Consider the following 22798-nt stretch of genomic DNA (forward strand, 5'->3'; position numbering starts at 1 on the left):
AGTCTCAATTTTTTTGTTTGTTTTAGGTTTGTAGTACGTAAGTAAGAAGCCCAAGAAGCCACGCCAACCAACCAGGAGAAGGCACAGTGTGTCCTGTGGTACCATGAGACACGATCACCAACCACGGTGCAGAGACAGTTCCAGACAACATTTGGGAGGACTCCACCTGATGTCAAGAGCATTAAAGCCTGGTATGAGAAGTTCAAGAACACAGGGTCGGTTGCTGACCTTCCGAGGTCTTTCAAGAACCTCAGCAGACACGGTGGAGGCTGTGCGGCAGTCTTTTCTGAGAAGTCCTAAGAAATCGGTGCGCAGGGCTTCACGTGAATTACAGATGCCAAAAAGCTCTATCCATGACATTTTACACAAACGTTTATTGTTTCGTGCTTACAAAGTGCAACTCGTTCAGACCTTGTTGCCCGACGACGGTACACGTCGATATGACTTTGCGGTCGAAATGCTATCACGTATTGAGGACGATAATGGTTATCTCAGACGAATTGCCTTTTCCGACGAAGCGACATTCTTTGTCAGTGGAGTAGCGAATCGCCATAGTGTACGCATTTGGGGTTCTGAACCCCCCAGGTTGGTCAGGGAGTTCACCAGAGTCGACGAATAACCACAGTCGTTACATCGATCCCTCCAGTGATGTTGGCTAATGTGTGGATGGAAATTGAATATCGCCTAGATGTGCTACGTGCTACCAAGGGTGCTCATGTGGAAGTGTACTGATGTGACCAAAACTTTTATAGTTTGTAAACAATTCAACACCAGTTTCATATTTCTATCTTATTTCTAGCCTGAGTTATCAATTTCTGTAATCAGGGAAGGACTTCTCGGACACCCTGTAATTTTAAAAGCATAATAAAGCATAATTTTAGAAAATAAAGCATAAAGCATAATTTAAAATATATAGCACAATTCTTGGAAAATTCTATTAGAACAATTCTTGGAAAACTCTGTTTAACTGCAAGTTAAACATACTGTATTAATATTTTTAAAAACCAATATTTACAATGCAAAATCATTGAGAACGTAATGCAACAATGAAATTTTTGTATTTTTGTATTGCACACCAATATTTTTTATTTCCATGCAATCCTTTGTTGTAGAGAAAAAATCAGAAGAAGAAAACTTTCCGTCAACAACAAATAGTACACAATATTGTTATGTGTACCTCTTGAACTTGAGCACTTTCTGTTCCTTTGGTTTCATCTTTTACTTTCACTTTTTGTATATATGCACCTCTAAGACGCAATAAGTGATAAAAAAAATCATTCGAGTAAAGCATACCTCTTTACAGTGCATTAAGTAGAAAGTTCATTAAGGTAGATCACTAGGTGTTCTCGGTGCTATGCTTAAAAAAAAAAAAAAAAAAACCTGCTTGAATAGTGCAGCGTTGCCAGGTAGTGTTGAGTGTTTACTCATGTCAGATAATAAAGGTAGTAATCATGGAATTCCCCTTGGATACTTACTGGAGAAATTAATTTTCGACTCTTACCGCAAATCACAGCTAAGTTTCACTTCTCGAATTGCAAAGCTAGAATCCAGAAATTAAACGTACAAGTTTGGCAACAACGCATTATGGCGTTCTGCGCAAGTTTCTTCTCAAAATCTATTTCCTAAAATGTAAATTAATATTTAAATAAAATGTGAAATATAACATGAAAAACGGTCAAACAATTTATCTATTTTGTAATAAGATCCTTACTTTAAAGTACTTTACACATTCAAATAAACATATCATAAAATTGTGCACTTCTAGTAAGATCTAACAGCAAGTGCCATCTTGTGTGCTCATTCTAAACGAATCAAATGTTTTCTTTTATTTGTTACTTTTTCGGTATCAGAAGACACAACCAAATGAATCAGTGTCTTGTGTTGTAGCTGAAACAAAACTTTATCTTACAGTACAATATTTATAATATGTAACATATCATTGTGCAGTAGTTAAGGGAATGAGCTAAAATATGTAATAACTTCCGGGTGGTGATCCACCTTAAACATGAAAGAAAATGGTTGCATAAAATATTAATAAATAGATCAAGATATTTAGAATATTTTATGTATACTAAATATTTTCATTATACACGACTAATGTAAAACAATAATTGCAAATAACAATAAAGCATAATAAACGATAATTTGGAAAAAAAATAAAGCATAATTAGACAAAAAAATAAAGCATAATGTGGATTGCTCTACTAATCGATATAGATCTTGTGCTGTAACACAAGTGTAAGATTTCGTACATAGTTGTCGAGAAAATGGAGAAACCGGAATTTCTTCGTATACCTGAAATTAATGCTTTGCGAGCATCATGACACTTTATTGAGGTAAAACCTATACTTGAATATACCATCAAAAAGTCCTTCTTATGTAAGATGAGTTGCATAATCCGCGTTTACAATGCATTTCAGTTTAACGTCCCACAATTATGCCGTATAGACTAAGAGAGACGATGATTAAGGCAAGTGAATGATAGTGAAAGAATCAGCGGAATGACAATGTAGGATGAAACGGAAGTAACCCGAGAAAAACCACGGACACCATATTTACAATAGTATTAAGGACATGTAGATACTAGTCGATTACACTGAGAAAAATTCGTTACCCGGACAGCGGTATATTGTACAGTCACGAACATTAATAAATGGAGGCTGAAGCCATTATTTCTTATGGCTCCAACCTCCATTTATTAATGTTCATGACTGTACAAATAAACGGAATCCTTATATTTAGTACAGATATCAGTATGGAGCATACATTATCCATATGCTACATACGCACTGCCCTTAGATTGTATATCATGCCGTTGCAGTGTCTGACACTAACAGTCTTACATATATTACATACGTATATCTACGTTACATACGTCAGCTGTATGTTACATACGTCCATTTGTATGTGAGATCCTGACCACCTATATTCAGTTCTTTCGTTCGATACGGAAAGTACGTTTATGTGAAACAGTACGTATACGGCAAATACGTATAAAATATACTTTTTCAGTTATACGTTCGGTGTACGTTAAGTCCAAAAACTGCAGGATTTACACGTGTAATCTACATTCTTACATACGCCACATCCTTTTTTCTTAGTGTATACTATTTATTTCGAACATATGTTTGTTGGCTGACTATTTTTTTTTAAAGTAAAGCACTTAGAAATGCCGTCTTAACGTACCAGCCGGAAAAAAAAGGTTAAAAGAAAATGTAAAAATAAGATTAACTTATCTCCTTATTAAAAAACAAACAAAAAAAAACGTTCTACGAGTGAAAGACTTTTAACAAAACAACGCTTTACAAAGAAAGAGATACGTATTAAACTCGGTAGAAAATTGTTCTGCAGGGTTATTCTAATTTTAACAATGGCATTGTATAAAATGGTTGTCTCAGAGCAATTTATCATAGAAATATAATATCTTCAGTTAAGTGGTTGCGGAGTAAACACAAGAAACAGAAAACGTGTAGCAACGGAAAAATGGCGTGAAACAGAATAACAAAACTTCGTTTTTTCTACAAAAGAAAAGTAAAAAAAAAAATAATAATTTGAAAGCGCTTTCACTGTTAAGGTAGATAGGAGCAACTTGAGAAAGTGGTAGTAGCAGTGTTGCCAATTTGAGGGAATTTTACAACAGAGTAGGGAAATTTTGAGAAACAAAATAGGGAGAAAAGGATTTTTCAATAATTAATATTAAATTATGAAAGAACAAAGTGGTTTATGAATTTCTAATAATTGATTGGCTATAGCTTAATATCTCTTTTCAGCATCAAGGCTGTGTGAGACGTGGACTTAACAGTTTTTAAGGTGTAACCCGAACCATTCTGATTTCAAAACTTTTCCCACGAAATTTTTTACATTGTATTGACAAGAAGTAGTATATCTTTGATTCGCTTGTTAGGGTCGCGGTGGCTCAGTGATAGAGCGTTCATCTCTGGTGCTTGGGTTCCTTGGTCCGATCCCAGCATGCGCCAAGTGCAATTTGAGGTGCACAAACACTGTCTACGTAGGTTGCGTCAGGGTCCTCCAGTTTCCTCCCATTTTCTGCATTCCACCATTTCTTTCATTTCTCACCATCACAATATCCTTTAGGAGCTCCTCCGTGGCTAAGCGGTTAGCGTACGCACCTTTGGCATGGGAGACCCGTGTTCGATTCCCGGCGGGAGCTCATGTGGTTCGGATTCCACATTAATCAGTATGTCCACGTCTCATATAGCCTCGCTGCTGAACGGGACGTTAAACTCAAAATCAACTCAACTCAACAATTTCCTTTAGCCTAGCCGGTATTACCGTGACACGTAAAACTTAAAGATTTCACTTCGTTTCATTTTTCAATTCGTTTGTTATATTTCATCTTTAATATGAAGTGTTTTGTAAAGATTAGAAAGTTTAGGAAACAAATAAATGATCGTATGGATTGATTGATGCGACAGAGAGGAACACTATAGATTTACATTGGAAAAGCGGAACCACATAGAAAAATTGTAAATACGCTTAGTAGAAGTAATACAACAGACTAAAATGTTATATAATTCGTAAAAAATAAGTCATCAAGCGATAGCTACACAGAGAAAAAAAAGACTTATGTAGCATACGTAAAAACGTAGGTTACATGTGTAAATTCTGAAGTTTTTGGACTTCACGTGCGGCCATATGCAACATCCTGCACCAAAAGTATAACTGTGAAAAAGTATGTTTTATAATACTATTCCAATAAGTGTTCCATCTACACGTACTTTACGTATAAAAGAAATAACTGTATATAGGCAATAAGGATCTCATATACAGATGTACGTATGCAATATATAGCTGACATATGTAACGAATGTATACAGAAAACTGTTAGATGTCAGACATCCTACCGTGGCATGATATAACATCTAAGCGGGAAAATGCATTACGTGTGTAGCATATGGATAACGTAAGCTCCGTACAGATTTCCGTAGTAAATATATGGATTCCGTATATTTGTACAATATACTGCTGTCGGGATAACGTATTTTTCTCAGTGAAGTAATGCAATCAAGAAAAAAAATAAGTATTATTTCCGAAACCATTGCAGTACTCGTACATACAAAACTGAAAATATTGATAAAACAGACTAGATACCTAGATAACTAGAATCAGAGATTATATAACATAATACAGCTAGGGATGCGCACGAGACGAGTCGAGACAGGATTTTCCTGACAAAATTTGAGTCGAGACACGGCTCTTCGAAAAGTGAAATATACATTTTTCGAGTCGAGACATCACTTTTACAGCACATTTTCGAGACGAGACAGCCACAAATCTTGTCTCGTGCGCATCCCTAGATACAGCAAGAAAAATATGTAAAAATGATTTTGAATAATTGATACACCAAGCTTAAAGTTGCAAATATGATTTGTAAACAATGTAGTGTAGACGAAAAGAAATATATGATTTGTAAAATTGATACCGTAAAGTTGAAATTAAATGTAAATGTGGTATAGACGAGAGTGAAAGTCAAACTATTTAGTGAGTGCTTACAGATAAGAGAAAATTGAAAGTAAGTTCTATGAACATGATATCTAACTAACTAACTAACTCTATAGCAGGGGCGGAACCAGGACCGACTTCTGGAGGGGGCGTGGGTTGTCATAATGCTACTTTTAAGGACTCCAAACTCTGGGATGGGTTTTATTTACATACATAAAACAAGAAAGTTTCCTCTTCTGGGAGGGGCGATCGCTCTGATCGCCCCCCTGGATCCGCCCCTGCTCTATAGCCTATGAAACCCTGACGTTCAATGCCGCATTCACGAAAGCTCTCCATTGACTTCTGTCCTTAGCCAATTGGATCCAGTTTCTATTTTGTATTCCTATTTGTGCGAGATTCATCTTAATATTCTCCTTCCATCTGCGCCTAGGTCTTCCTAATGGTCGTTTTCCTATTGGATTTCCAGTTAAAACTTTGAAAGCGTTCCTACTTTCTTCTATTCTGGCTACTTGACCTGCCCACCTGAACCTCCTAGACTTGATGACTCTAACAATATTTGGTAAACCGTATAAATTATGCGGTCCCTCGTTATGAAGTTTCCACCATTCCCCATTCCCGTTCCTCTTGGGTCCGAATTCGTCTCAGGATCTTGTTCTCAAACATGATATCGGCAACATAATTTTAAATATGATTTATAAAGGTATACAGTAAGTTAGAATGGAAAAGATGATTCACAAAAACAAAAAAAAAGTTGAGATATTCGAAAGGTATATAGCCTAGTGAAAATATAATTGAAGTTTGTAAAACTGTCATAATAAATGTATTTGCTTATTTTTATGAAAGTATGTTACTTTAAAGATAAATTGGGGAATATGATTTCTAAAAGTGATACAGTGAGATACAGTAAAATATTAACATATCAACATGATACTGATCCAAGGAAAGAAGCAAGTGATATTTGTAAATGTGACGTAGAAGAGAAAAAACTGAAAGTATGATTCCTAAAACTTACACCGTAAAGATAAAATTTAAAATATGATTTTTGAAGTGGATACGCTTGAATTTAATGTGGTTATCTCATAAACAATATCTACATTGCACAAGAGCAATCCGTTGGAACTTCTCTCTCCCCAACCATAGATTGGTGGACAACATGGTAATTTTAGAGAGTTTCTCTCCCTTGGGAGAGCAGTTTTACACTTTGATTAATTCTCTTGTTTGTAACTGCATCTAGCTACTCTATTCTTGGTCTTCCTCTTCCTGGTTTTCCTTCTGCCTTTCCCTCTATCAACACGGTGATCCAATCGAAGTGCCGAATAAGATGGCGAACCGTGCTGTTTCTTCTTTTTCTTATTAACTCCATGATCTGCCGTCCTTCATTAGTTTCCTTTAGTACATCTTCATTCCTTTTCCTTTCGATCTATGATATGCAGCAACACCACATTTCAGTTGCTTCCAACTTGAATATGTCAGCTTTACTTTAATATCCACGTCCCTGATCCGTAAAGCGCTACGATCCATGCCAGGGACTTAATAAATCGTTTACAAACGTCCAACGACATTTCTTGATGTTAACAGTCTTCCTTTCCTGTTGAATACTTGTTTAGCCAACAATATTCTAGAATTTAGGATTGTATAACACGATACAATAACTAGGAATGCAATGGATGTACCCGATTGCAATGAAATGAGCTGAGCGAGCTTAAACTACGTAATCATTCCGGGCCATTATGCAATAATAAATGCCATTTTTAATTGTTGACAAAAAAATCGCGTGAAAACTTTTTCCCCATGTTAAGTCTATGCAAGCGTTTTTCGGTGATTATTCCTCGATGGTACATCGGATTTTTGATTTCGACCTATGTTGTCACTCAGCACGACATACTCTATCAGCGTGCTAACTTTGGTTGAGATCGGCCAAACGGTCTAGGAGGAAGCGTTTTTCGGTGATTATTCCTCGATGGTACATCGGATTTTTTATTTCAACCTATGTTGTCACTCAGCACGACATACTCTATCACCGTGCTAAGTTTGGTTGAGATCGGCCAAACGGTCTAGGAGGAGTTCGCGGACAACCAAACGGCTAACCCGAGTATAAGAGCTTCGCTTCGCTCAGCTCAATAAAAATATGTAAAAATGATTTAGAATAAATGATACACTAAAGCTGCAAGTTGCCAATGTGATTTTGTAAACATAATACAATCAAGAAAATTGTAATGTGATTTATAAACAAAGTGATGTAACATCCTGATTATGTAAATAAATAAATATATTTTATATATGTACCGGTATGAAGTATGAATTTTAAACCCTTATACCAAGTCGTTTATTTCAACTTTATACGACATGTTTTTAACACAGTGTTCGCTTAACAACAAAGAAAGTGAGTTTTTAGCAAGGAACTTTTGTTATATAGAGAGGGAAATTTTGGAGCATTTGCGAGGGATTTTTTTTTAAAAAAAAGTAAAGTAGCAACGTTAGTGAAATAACGTAGGCAGGTGTGTGAGTGTAAGAGAGAATGAAACCCACAAAACACGACTCACACCGAGACACTTATTAAAACTGGGCCTTCATTTATCTTCTCTGACAGCTCAAGATCCTGGAAGTTGAAGGCAAGGCCCCTGCGTTAGGTTCTCTCTCTCTCTCTCTCTCTCTCTCTTTCTCTCGCCCATCAAAACAAACAAGACGGATGAAGTACGGACGAAAGCAACAAGAAGGAATATGAAAATGGGCAGGAAATACAGGAACACAAAATTCTTTCCTCTATCCACGACCCCCCCCCCTCCGAAAGAGTAACGTAGAAATAGACGAAGAACGAGGAAAATAGACTAAATAATAGAAAGACTTAATAAAAAGAGATAAATGAGAAGAAACTAAAATATCTTTTTTTTTTAAATACTAGCCTAAGCTACGCTCTTTATACAGCGCATCATTCACATACAAGCATGAACCTCCTTGTCATTCCTTACAACATGTGTACATATCCCTTTACAGACACAAGTGAAAGACGTCTTGATAAAAATCGGCAAGGGGTATCATGAAGGGGAGATTTTTGCGATCATTTTTTTTTCAGTATCTCGCACCGTTTGCAAGATTTGAGCCTACAATACATGATGTTTCTAATTCATGTATGATCTGTGTTTTCTTTCTTCTTGCATGCAGTATGTAATAAGCAAATACATTACATACACAATTAATTATAATGGCAGTGATATATGATGTTCATTGGGCAAAACACTCCAAACAATAAAGATTCATCTTAGACTGGAGAAATGGTTGTCCTTCGTCTTTCGTTATCATTTCGCCATGAATCAAACGCCTGATAGGTATACAACCCCTGTACACAGCTATGTGGTGTTGGAATGTATAACTTGTAGGATATGATGTTTTACTTTATTAAAACTTTAATACTTCCAGTACCCCCTAAAAATGTAATTAAAAAATAACACCCATTTTTTTTTAAAAAAAAATATTCAATTAGAACTGAGTAATCTGCACAAAATTTGCAATCGATCAATGAAAACGGCATCTTTTTAAAGATTGTAGTTTCCGAGATATAATTGTTAAAAAATTGGCCTCAAACATATAAACGTTCACAAACATGTACATTTTCTTGAGCACAAACATATAAACGTAGCATTTTATGTTAAAAAATATTTTATCTGGTTTAATAGGTAGGTTTACCAAGCGCAGAAAAAAACAGCATTGAGAGTTCTTGCAATTAAAAAGCCAGTGTTCAATACTGAGGCCGGTTGCCTTGACCAAAACTGGTACATGGTTTTCTCTCACAAGGGAAGAGAGGGAGATTATATATCGAAGTGGAAGATGGTTTATACACCAATCGAAAGCACTAAGAAAGCCTATTAAGAAACTCTAATAAAATTTTTCCGAATACATATACTGTGCAAGTTATATGGATATACAGAGTGTCCAGAAAGTCCGTTGCCACCTCTAGAAATCGCAAGCGGTGAGACAGATGCCAAAATAGAAAAAAAACACTTATTTAATCATTTGAAACGTACAACGTATCAAAGCAAAAATTGTTGTCCCAGGGTCACCTGCAGGGTCCCAGGCGGGGTCCAACTAAAACAATTTCAAATGGTGAGGGGGCCAAGTAGCATATCGTTGGAACGCTGTTTGGAAATGAAACAAGGGGGAACAAGTCTCGACTCTCTAAAATTATCCTGAGCAAAATGGCGGCCGGTCAAAATGTCAGCAACAATGACATTAAGTCTATGGCCACCCCTAGAAATCTGAAGCGGTGATACAAATGTCAAAACAGGAAAGCATGTGTTTCATCGTTGCAAAATACAATGACTTAAAGTGATAATATTAGTCCCACGGTCCCCGCAGGGTCCGAGACGGGGTCTTACTCAAAATTTTCAAATGTCATGTAGCACATCGGGTCAAGTAGCACATCGTTTGAAAGGTGTTGTTAAATGAAAGCAGATGGAATAAGTCTCAACACTCTATACGATAATGCTGTGCAAAGATCATTCGTGTTAGTTCTTCTTTCCGTAGTCGGGTTTTAGTTCGTATTCACTTTAATTCTTGTACTCAACGGAAAAAGGAACAGTGTATGAAAAAATGATAACTACGTTGAAGGAACCGAGGGGAACTTTTGGATCACTCGTCTGGCCATCAATGACGAAACCAGAAAATCTAATACTTGACGCTTCACTTAGTGATATCATGACACAAGCTGAATGTGACAAATTTGTCACAGATCTCGCGAAAGCAACTTCACCGACAGCAGAGAACCTTGTTTTGCTCGACGATTGGGGACCAGTCGCTAATCACTTAAAAATTGCAGACAATCAAGATATTTCACTGGATGTAGAAAACATTCCGAAGAATTGCATAAGGTTTTGTCAACCACTTGATGTGTACGGCTTCGAAACTTGGAAAAACTACCTTAAAAAGCTAGAACAATTTGTGAAACTCGAGCAAGGTTATTACAAAGTTTTTCAGAGAGATCACCGTCTAGTGCTCATGTTTATTTTACATAATCAAATGACTCACCAATATCTGTCATAAAAGGTGAATTGAAAACTGTTGTACATTTTCATTTCGATTCTCCGAGTGCATTCGCTTTCCATTTTGCAATTGGCACTTGTTGTCATAGTGAGACACTTGCACGTATTCGCTGTTCCTGGTGCAAGAAACGTTTTTGTTTGAATCATTTTATACTTGATAATCCAGACAATGTGTTTGAGTACCATTATTGTAAATTATATGTTAACTAGTCAGTTCTATGCTCAAAGATTTCAAATGTTCTTTTCTTTTCTTTTCTTTGCTTTTATTTTATTTTATTTTATTTATTTCGAAATTACTAGGCTAAAAGAGCAGAATCTCACAGCAGAGGCCTTTGGGTACACAAATTAAAGTGAAAACACACTGAAATCCGACTACAGAAAGAAAAACTAAAAGGCATGGTATTTGCACAGTGTTATCGTAGAGCTTCCAGACGTGTTCCATCTGTTTTCAATTGACAACAGCTTTCAAACAATATGCTACTTGACTCCTTCACCATTTGAAATTGTTTTAGTTGGACCCCGCCTGGGACCCTGCTGGTGACCCTGGGACAACAATTTTTGCTTTAATACGTTGTACGTTTAAAATGATCGAATACATGTTTTCCTGTTTCTGTATCTGTCTCACCATTTGCGATTTTTAGTGGTGGCAACAGGATTTCTGGACACCCTGTATATTCATATAACTCGCACAGTATATGCATTCGGAAAAAAATTATTAGAGTTTCTTAATAGGCTTTCTTAGTGCTTTCGATTGGTGTATAAACCATCTTCCACTTCGATATATAATCTCCCTCTCTTCCCTCGTCAGTCTCACCAAGTAAATGCTAGAATAGTATAGGACTTTGACATGTGAAATGGCCTCACTTCGCTAATTTAGGTCTGGTATTACAGCCCATAAAAGGTTATGGCGTAAATAGACGTTTTCTCCGTTGAGTAGTAAAGCTCAAGAATATATAGGCTCTTATTGTCCTCCTACTTCTGGTGTTGTAGATCGGACTTCAGGACCTCTTAATTCAACTAGCTCCCCAATTAACTCGTGATGTTGACAATGAGGTAATAGGCTATGTACGGTGGGTCATTTGAATCACGAATATTTCCGGGTCTCTAGGGTTACGGGTCATTAAGGTCACGAATATTTCCCGGTCTCTGTGTCGCATCTAAGACCGGGTTAGACCGGTTACCCAGACACACACTGTGGCACAACTTTACCCGCTGACCCAAAAAGCAGTTAAAATAATTTCAACTCTTCAGCGTTATTGCAGAATTTTATACTGCGTTAATAATACCTACGGATTCAATTTGTGATGAGGTGTCTGATTAATTCCGAAACCATGTCTTTAATTATTTCAGATATAATTTCATGTTTATCCGTCACCGCATTCTGAAAAATAATACAGTAGTTTTGAACGCATAGTGTATAAAAAAAATTGAGAAAACAATGTTTTAGATTCAGCGTCATCGCTCATATTCTACACAAGTTTGTTTTTCGGTAGATTTAGAAATTTACTTGATTACACTTTAACCTCGCTCATAAAAATTATAGGTTAAATTTTGTAGGTTTTATTTTCCGTTATTTCATTCGCTTATGCACCTCTGGTGCGTGAGGTCCTTGGTTCGATCCCTGTCCAAGCAAGTTTGTGGTGGTCCGTGGATTTTGTCGGGATACTCCCGTTTCCTCCCACTTTCTCGTTCCACCAATTCTTCCATAATCATTCACTTGCTTTAAGAGTCTTCATTCCGGCGAAATTAAAATACCGCTAATTTTACAGTAATTATGTGATATCTTCAAATAGATCAAAGATAATCGAAATGTGGAACAAGACCGCCATGGACAATATCGTTTTACATGAGAAACCATTATCACGACTCACTTATCTGCTTTCGATTTCCAGCCATTTTGAAAATCGGCATTTATTTTCGCGTTTCTAAACAGCTGAAAACGGAAAGCTACTAGGTGACTTGTGATAGATATAACGGTACCTGACGCGAATTAATATTGTCTAGGGTGATCTTGTTCCATATTTCAATTATCTTTTATCTATTTGAAGATATCACATAATTACTGTAAAATTAGCGGTATTTTAATTTCGCCGGGATAAAGACTCTTAATCATCGTATCTCGTAGCCTAACGGACATAGTCGTGGGACGTTGAAGTGAAATAATTCATTTTTTTACATTAAAATTGAGTGTATATTTACTGTTAAAATCATTTCGAGTTTGTAGAACCCAGGAACTGATTGAGTTCTAGTATTTTAAAGAAAAAATCTGTGGAACTCAAACGATTTGGAACTTGAACAGGAGGTTACTGGAACGAATTAAGATCGTATTCCAAGGTATCACTGTAGTTAATTTTCTTACTTCCTACCGAAATATCTCTTCCATTTGTAGACCATTACAACTACTTTCTCTAAATACATGGACATAACAGTATAAATGAAATAAAAAGCCAAAAGCATCGTGTGAAGTAATAAAACGACATTTAAAAAAAAAATAGAATATGCTCCATTCTACCTTTCTCTCAAGATGGAAAAATAGTGCAGTGTGGGAATGTGTTTCTGTGTTAGCGTCTGGCTCGTCATCGCATCCTAAAAGAACACATAAAGGACTGGAATGTTGGCGTAAGAATTGCTCGGAATTGTTTCCTCCAAATGTTTCTCATAGCATAGAGTAGGCGAGCATCTGGTATATGCTGCTAAATGTATACAAGTAGAAACAGTAAAAGGAAAAGTAAATGGAAGCAAAATAAATGTATAAAAGGACAAAGAAATACAAAGGCATATGAAAATAATGTTTGCAATGTATTCCTCTATCTTTTGTACGTATTTCGTATCTTCATTTAGGTCAAAGTCGTTGTTGGTCTTCCCAACTACGCTACACGTACGTGTCAGAAGTCTTATAGTACGGTTGTGTCTGTCCATCCAGTGGTATCTACAGGCAGATTGTAGAGCGCGAATTGCCCGCATGAACTTTTTGGGGGAAGTGAGTGAGGGAATTTTCATTGAAAATCGTACAATAGTACCGGTACTTTATAAATACCATAAAATGATTTTATTCTCCATAAATGTTGAAAATTTGGGAGTCATACTAAATCAAACTCTCTCCTGGTCAGATCAAATAAATAGGAGTTAATAAAAGAGCATTTGATACCTTGCATACATTAAATCGACTAAGAAATTTTTTATCAGTATCTCTAAAGTTCTGTCTTCACGTAAAGACATCGCTACTCACAAAGAATGGGTAATACTGGCTTTCTCCTGAGACTCCTATTTTTTTTCTATACGATATCGTCAGCACTAATTTAGTCCTAAAGTTTGACGTGTGTGATAATTATAATTAGTACTCATATGGGCGGGCGGAGCTATCTTCATGGGTAGCGGTGACATTAACGCTGGATATCCTTATTCCGTTTTAAATCGGTAACATTCGCTAGTTTATATGCAACCCACACGTTAGCAACGAAACGTGGGTTGCCTATGATAAAGGATATGAGATCACATAATCCTCTGTACTGGCTTTTAGCACAGTTTAATCTTCTGTTAAAGCGGAGATAGTAAGAACTAGTACAACTCCTGTAGAACAAAAACTAAGACAACGTGACAGCTTTTGATATAGTGTCCGAAGAATAGGTTCCATCTGTATTGCAACCAGAAGTGATAGATACCTACAACTTCTGGTTTCGATCTTGAATTCCCGTAGTTTGAGAATCTACGGTAGCTTCACAATACGAAACGAATCTCACTTGTTTGTAATTAGACCTTGTCTTGTGGCAAAAATAAATAAATAAATAGCAGTGGCACGTGTAATCACGTTAAGGAATTTGGTTTGTATGGCTTGATACTTTTTCGATTAATATTGAAACCGGAAGTGGTAGTAGATTTCTAGCACTTCCGGTTTTGGTAGAGAGAGAGATTAGAGTAGAGACGGAATATGTTGTTGAGACACTTAATTTTTGATTGCAGAATACCGCATTTAGCCATCTATTACCGTTTTTGCTGTATATCGATCAACATTGAAACCGGAAATAGTTGACTTTTGTCACTTCTGGTTTGAATACAATGTTAAGAGAGAAGATAGTACCTAGTCTTAGCATGCTAAATCGATTCCAATCAATCCGTTCTCTCTATCACTTTTTGGTCTGTGTAAATCAATACTGAAGCCGGAAGTTGTGGTAGATATCTGTCACTTAAGGGTGGAGATGAAATGGATTCTTGGGATGCTTAATCGATTGCAAGAAACCGCTACTTGCTTCCTATTCCTGTTTTTACTTTATAATTATCAACGTTAAAACCGGAAGTGGTTATTTCTACCTCATCCAGTTTGAATTTCGTCTCCATGAACGAACTCGATTTCTAATATTTGACCATCTGCCTGTACATTCTGGCCAAAATTGATGGTGATTCATCAAATAATTACTTGAGTTTTTTTTTGTTTGTTTTTCAGATGGACATACAGGGTAAACTATAAAGAAGTTTTTTTTTTTTTTTTTTTTTTTTTTTTTTTTAGAGAAGTAAAAACGTGTTTCCTAATTGGTATAGGCTGGGCTGTATTGGAGTAACGACATTTTCGTAAACTTTTGCACGTAGATTAGGTGATGTAATCCTCAAGTTTCACCAGATAGTACGGTACGTATTTCAGTATTTGAGTGGAAATTTGAGCCCTCCAGATACCTACGTTAAGAGTTTAGGGTGAAATTTGAGCCCCAATAGATTGCGAACAGAACGACAAATAAATCACGCTACAACGGAGACCGAAAACCTGGTTCGTAGCCACTTTAGTAACCACTGTACCATTGTATCACTGTGGGTATATATACCTGCTGACAAATACGGAAATTTAATCCAAATAAAACCGTTGATAGCATATTCTAATGACGTCATGGAACCAGAGGTAAAAGTGAGGGGGAACGCGGGGAAACGCCGTTCCCCGCTTCCAAAAGTATCTATGGCATCCCTCCAATTCCTAAAAATTACAATAGGCAAAGATAGACACGGGGGGACGGCGTGGAGTCATGCGTCCCCGTACCTTTCAATTCACTTTTACCCCTGCATGGAACATTAAACGAACTTTTGGCGCACTATTTCAATAAAATCAGGCTAGAATCTTGTTCATGAAATCTTGGCGACCCAGCTTGATTTAGCCACCCACGTTTGTTTTGTTTAGCTTCAACTATTAGAAAGAAACCAAAGCTTTTCAAAGAGATGTGATTGACCGTTTTCTTTAACAAGATTGTACATTGTGCATTATATATTTTTAATTATCATTCTTTTTCAATTTATTGCACAGCGCTTCGGTTTTTTTTTTTTTTTTTTTTTTTTTTTTTTTTTTTTTTTTTTTTTTTTTTACAGAATTACAGAACGGCACAGTTAATGTGCTGATTCGTTAATGTGTGAGGAAACTAAATCCTTGTTTGTAGACGGTGTAGCCAGCGAAACAAATAAGAAAGTATATAACTGCATATATCCAGACGTAAAAATAAAAAATAAACAAAAAAATAAGAACTGAAAGGCGCGGCGAAGTGAAGTGGTAACACGGCGCCGCGCCGTCATTTCTAGAGAAAGAGAGGGGGTGAGCAGATGCCAGAACAATTGTAAAGTAAGTCTTTTAAAAGAAAGTGTAACGCATCGTTTAAGAACTGAAGAATTGTTTGCTATTAAAGTACGCAGAAGTGGTTTCGAAGGTTGGGCAGAATCAAAAGCGCGAAGTAATCATGTATCTATAATTAGTAGCACTCACAGCGTTAGAAGTAACATTAGATTGGTGGCATGGTAATGGTTAAAACACTATGCCTACGTGTAGAGAAGGCGTTACGTTCTAAAACCGGTTCATTAGGGGAGGAAGACAATTTCCTTTTTAAAAAAGTGATGTTGTAATACAGTGATGCTTCTTCAACCAGAACTGAAGATTTTTTCGCCTTGCTTATTTATATAATTATCCCCTGAGCTATCGGTTAGCTATTTAAATATCGGACGTGGAAGACCCGGGTTCGATTGCCGGCGGGAGCTCATGTGGCTCAGATTCCATGTTAAGCTGTAATAGGTGCACGTCTCATATAGTCTTGCTGCTGAAACAGACGCTAAACTGAAAATCCAAATTAAGGTTGATGTAAAGGGACAAGTTTTGCCGATAGATGTCACTTCAGTCTTCGTATCTCTCCCATGTATTTTTAACTTTTCAGGAAAATTTACGATTTCTGTTACAAATTTCAACCTAGAGGCTTCAAACTTTTAAAGAAGGAACTTTATAACCTATAAAAGGAACAATCCGTGCCGATTTTTTTATTTAAAATTTTCTTCATTGTTGAAACAGTTCCATTTTGTTAAAGATTTGAATATCCATTTCAACAATCAAGCCATTTCAACGATGAAGAAAATTCTAAATAAAAAAATCGGCACGGTTTGTTGTCTTCGATAGATTATGAAGTTCCTTTTCTAAAAATTTGAAGTCTGTACGTTGACATTTGAAAGAGAAATCGTGAATTTTCGTAAAAGGTAAAAAAAAAAAAAAAAAAAAAAAAAAAAAATACATGGGAAAATACAAAGACTCTAGTGCCATCTATCGGGAAAATTGGTCCCTTTAAACCAACCTTAAGAGTCTTCATCCCGGCGAAATTAAAATACCGTTAATTTTACAGTAATTATGTGATATCTTCAAATAGATAAAAGATAATTGAAATATGGAACAAAAGCGCCCTACACAATATTATTTTGCGTCAGGTACCGTTATATCTATCACAAGTCACCTAGTGGCTTTCCGTTTTCAGCTGTTTAGAAACGCGAAAATAAATGCCGATTTTCAAAATGGCTCGAAATCTAAAGCAGATAAGTGAGTTGTGATAACGGTTTCTCATGTAAAATAATATTGTCTAGGGCGCTCTTGTTCCACATTTCGATTATCTTTTATCTATTTGAAGATATCACATAATTAATGTCAAATTAGCGGTATTTTAATTTCGCCGGGATGAAGACTCTTAACCTAATCTAAAGTGGTGACCGGGTTGAGATCTTGTTTGAGGGTGATAACTTGAGTCCACCTTATATTTATAAGTGTCTATCAACTAACGACTGTTAAGTTTCAGGTAGCTGAAGATTATCACAGGGGGCCTCAACCCGCTGCTAGTCCCTAGATACATGCCAGAATAGGACCAGTAGCCATGAGCTCTGATCCTAGTTATAATGGCCCCGAGCCTCTCCCTGAAATTTGATTGGGCCTATTAAAATCCTCATTGATGCAGTGGTGCTATTCAGCCGGTTCGCTAACCGGTTGCTAAAATATTTCCGGTTCGCACCGGTTGTTTACATGTTGGAAAATATTAAAATATTTCGAGTTCACAGAACCGTTTGTATACCCAGATATACCAGTAAATTTTACTCAGTTTTACCCAGGAACAGTAAATTTTAGTTTACTATCTTTGCTTTTAGAAATTCCTGCAGTTACAGGGGAAGACACGATCCCTCAGAACTAGCTATGTGTTTATTTGTTTATCTCAGATATCAAGAATGAGAACTGGGACCACTTGACTGTAGTGGTGAGGATTATTTATATTTGAAATAGGTACATACCAAATTGGGGGCAGACTACTAAATATTTTTCAGAAGCTAACAATTTTTCTTTTGCCCTTTTTTCGTAAGTGAAAAGAGATAACGGAATGTAACTGAAAGCAAGGGACTTCGAAAGCAAGGAATAAAAATGTGCAGCAGCCGATTCAGTATAGATGTTCTGATTTGGAATTAAAACTGCTGAATTTACTGTATTCAGGGTCGGCCCTAGGCAATTTGCCGCCCCGTGCAATGACCTAATTTGCCGCCATCTCCTTTCTCCAGAAAGAACAAATCTTTAAAAGCCACGATTTTAAGTATGCTACTCCATCATGAACAAGGAAAGGAAGGGAAAAGTCACTCGCACTCAGAAACGCCTAAATACTATAAATACAATATCGCTGTGTCCTTTTCCTTTAAATAATAAATTATTATGTTAGTGAAAGATAATGCAAACACACCTGCAAGGGTTAGATGGTAATCCTTTGTATAGAACTCAATATCGAGCTTCAATCTCAATATATGAGTTTGTAATTTATTTCTTGATTTTCCTTCTACATCTGTTAATTTTTGAAAAACAAAGGAACGACAAGGAACTTGTTTATGACAAAGGCAAAACTAGTTTTCATATCAAAACTGTGATAACTAACTAAATGGAACAAGTGTTCGCTACTGTTCAAGAACTGAGTTCTTGTTTTTGACAACAATCAAGCAATTCATGCTGGGATTTGTTTGACCATTTGCTTTAGCATTGTCCTTGTGTCCTTAAACTAATGCGACCTAAACATGATTTATGAATGTACTATTCAAATAGACGGTCAGCTCAGTAAATTTAACTACCATCATTATGAAGTCTGTTTCCAACAAGAAATACTTATTTAAATAAATAGTTACGACATATTTTTCCGTCCTGTTGCAAATTCACGTGTTGCACATATGGTAGAGCCAACATTGACTGTATTATGGTGTATATTTACAGTGTACCTGATATTTTACACACTCAGATGAAAGGTGTCATTTGGGGGAGGACAGGATGGCAATTGCCATGACCTGAGTTTGAGAAACACTTGCTTTTTTAAAAAATAGATTGTATACTAATATACCTGTGGAAAACGTGAAATATTTATATCGGTAAGCAATTTTGTGACCCCCTCCCCTCTGGCAAAACCTGAAATGATGCTACTGGGTGAGATTTGATAATGTACTTGAACAAAAATACAGTACCGTACTATTCTTCTTTCTCTGATAATGTAATTGTGGATATTCGCCGAAACGTGATACAGGGTATGTGGGAGTAAACGGCGTTTACGCACCTATTATCTTTACAGTTCACCGTATACTGACTGTAAATCAGAGATACAGGGTGACCCAAAAGTAGGTATATACACCCCTGCATTGATCAAATATAACATTCTAGCTTATAGGTTTATTTGCTTCGGCTATTCCAAGCTTAAGATATAAATAAAAATACGTTAAGAACAAATGATAAAGAAACTAAGTCTACCTGATGGATAACAATAAGAAAGTAATGAGTTAATCAGTACGGGTCTGTATACCTACTTTTGGGCCACCCTGTATAATTGAGGGTATAAGAATGGGTAAACCCTATAAGCTTACTATAAGCTTACTCTTTATTTTCGAAGGGGGTACGGTGGCTTAGTGGTTCAGCGCTTATGTCTGTTACATCGGGTCTCTGGTTCGATCCCCGGCCAGTGAACAACATCCTGTCCGTGGTGTTTCTCGGGGCACTCCCGTTTCCTCCTACATGGTTATTCCACCGATTCTTCCATTATCATTGACTTCCCTTATTATCATCGTCTCCCTTAGCCTAACGGACAAACCGTGGAACATTAAACTGAAAGAATTCCTTTTTATTTTTGAAAATGATCAAGCGTATACCTACCAAAAATTCCAGCATTACATCACAGGACATTAGGCAGTACAGACTTCGTGTTAGAACTTAAGGGTCTTCACTACAGCGAAATTAAACTACCACTAATTTTAGAGATTTTCTGTAATATCTTCAAAAGAAATAATAAAAATAATCGAAAAGCAGAAACGTAGTAAAGTAGACAACACTATTTTGCCACAAGTGATATCTTTACCACAATTCACCTATCTGCTTTGGGTATGCCGCTATTTACAAAAGCCGCAAAAAAATGCTAAATCAATCTACAGTTCTAAATCGAAATCAGATAGATGAGTTGTGGTAATGGTATCACATGCAAAATCGTATTGTCTAGTTCAGTACGTTTCTGCTTTTCGAATATTTTTATTTGTGTCGAAGATATTACAGAAAAACTCTAACATTAGCAGTAGTTTAATTTCGCTGTAGTGAAGTCCCTTAAGAACAACACCGAAACGCCATTGGTCTTTTTTTTAAATCTTTGAGTCTTAATATCCCATGGTTATGCTTGTTAGGCTAAGGGAGATGGTGATGAAAGCACGTGAATGATGATGGAAGAATTGGTGGAGCAAGAAAGTGGGAGGAAACGGCACCACCCCCAGAAAATCCACTCAATATTGTTCATCACCTCTTTATTTTTTCGTTAAAACCAGGGATGAGTGTAATATATACTTTTATTGTTGTCGTTGCAAAACTTTTATAGATTTATAGGTTTATAGATTTGGTAATTCTGATTTATAGATCTAATACTTCTGGTTTATAGATCTAATAGTTCTGATTTATAGATCTAGTACTTCCGGCTTATAGATTTAGTACTTCTGATGTATAGATCTAGTACTTCCGGTTTATAGGTGTAGTACTTCCGGTTTATAGATCTATTCTCCGGTTTATAGATCTAGTATTTCTGGTTTCAGTATCGAATTCACAGTATTTAGAACTCGGCTACAGCTTCGCAATATCAAATTAAATTCACTTATTATTATTAATAATAATAATAATTGACAAACTAGAAACAGAACATGTGATCCATCTGTCACATTGTCATACTCTAGATTTATTAATATGTATATCTGTGTGAATCATTCTCTATATGTTATATATACTGACATCTGTACACACCGGGTTTCAAAACATAATTTACTGACCGTTGTATACAAGAAAGAGTACGTTATGGTAAATGAAACTCATAACGAAATAAAATATAAAAACAGTTTCTGACAGATATGGAGCCGGGAAAATTAATTATGGAAAGTTTAGATTTATTGGATTATCTCTCTCTCTCTCTCTATGTGTGTGTGTGTGTGTGTGTGTGTGTCTGTGTGTGTGTTGTTTTTATACATCAGCAGAATTGCAGTAAATGTAAACCATTAAAATTGAATAATTTAATTTTCGCGTATGAGAATTTATTACAGCAGTTTCAAATGGTTTGCTTGTGTCATTTCGGGATTAACTTAATTATGCTTGGGAAACGGAATTTCGCTTCGAAACTCATTCATTGGAATAGCCAGGTGTTATGTTGTCAGTTGCTCAATGTAATTGTATGGGTGGAATTCTCATTTCAATATAGACTGGTCCTAGAAAGTCCAGTACAACTAGCATTTTCCAACTTGCTTTCAAGACACTTTAAGATCCATCATTAACGTTTTTATTATTTTTTTTTTAATTTGAGAAAATGTTTAGTATAATTGCGTACATTCCGGAAAACTGATATAGCTGTACTTTCCTGCATACACTCCACATTGGGTTAAATATATAGGTATTAAAAGAATTTGTCATAATATTTTGTGAATAAATTCCTGACATAAAAATAAGATGAAAGTTCAAATTGACCTGTGCTCAAAAGCAGATAGTTTCGTAGTTTGAAAAAAATGGACTTTAAAAGTCCATAGTTCCACTACTATAGGACCGATCGTAGTCGGGTCAAGACATCACTGAAGAACTAGTATGTGAACTATCCAAATATTCATCTTTCGGAACCTCCGGTGCTTGTGCAATCATTTTTAAAGAGGCTGTTTTGGAGCACTTGATCACTCTCCACTTTACCTCTGTAAAAATTGGTGTGTGTGCAAGTATTAGAGCATTCTGAAATATGGAAATTTGGGTAGTTCATATACCAGTTCCTCAGTGATGCACTGACCCGACTACGATCGGTCCCATAGTAATGGAGCTATGAGATTTTAAAGTTCTTTGATTCACGTTTTCGGCACGTTATAACTCCGAAACTTTTGAGCGGAGATCCATATGAATCTTTTTTTTTTTCTTATCTTGATGTGAGAAATCTGCTCAAAAAATATTTTCACACATTTTTATAACACCCTGTATATAGCGAAAGAGAGAGAGAGAGAGAGAAATATTAAAATTTTCACTCCGAAGCAGTAATAGGAGAAGCAAAATCGATTGGACATTAATTTAAATCTATGGATGTCGTAAGTAGCTACGGCGACAGCTTAAATTTAAATTTACTTTTGGTCTCGGGTTCGATTTCTTGTGGGGACACTCGGTAGAAAAGATGTAACAGCTTTTTCAGCTCAGCCATACTGAGTGAGGTTTTTCCTGGGTTGTCCTCATTCACACCAGGCAAATGCCGGGATGGTACCTAATATAATAGTAACAGGTCGCCTCCTTCCTTCCCTTTCATCGGATAGTCTGCTCGCCGAGGGACGTCATCCCTCATATGCGCAACGGGCTAAAATGGCCATAGATGCTGGAAGCCCAATCTTTAAATTTACTTTTACCTTCATTTTAAGACCTAGATTTTACAGCACTAATATATTAGCTGAAAAAAAAAACAATTCACTTTAGGAAATGACTTAAAAACTATTTATGTTCAGTGTCCTAAAATCTCAACTACTTGCTT

General features: G+C 36.3%; 1 protein-coding gene across 2 annotated transcripts in view; it reads left to right on the forward strand.

The window, feature by feature from the left end:
* The window catches only part of Ddr (discoidin domain-containing receptor 2), a 934573-nt gene that overhangs the window by 473942 nt on the left and 437833 nt on the right, over positions 1 to 22798 (forward strand). The gene's annotated exons all lie outside the window — the stretch shown is intronic.

This window comes from Thermobia domestica, chromosome 7 (genome assembly GCF_964235325.1).
Source record: "Thermobia domestica chromosome 7, izTheDome1.hap1.1, whole genome shotgun sequence".
Lineage (NCBI taxonomy): Eukaryota > Metazoa > Arthropoda > Insecta > Zygentoma > Lepismatidae > Thermobia > Thermobia domestica.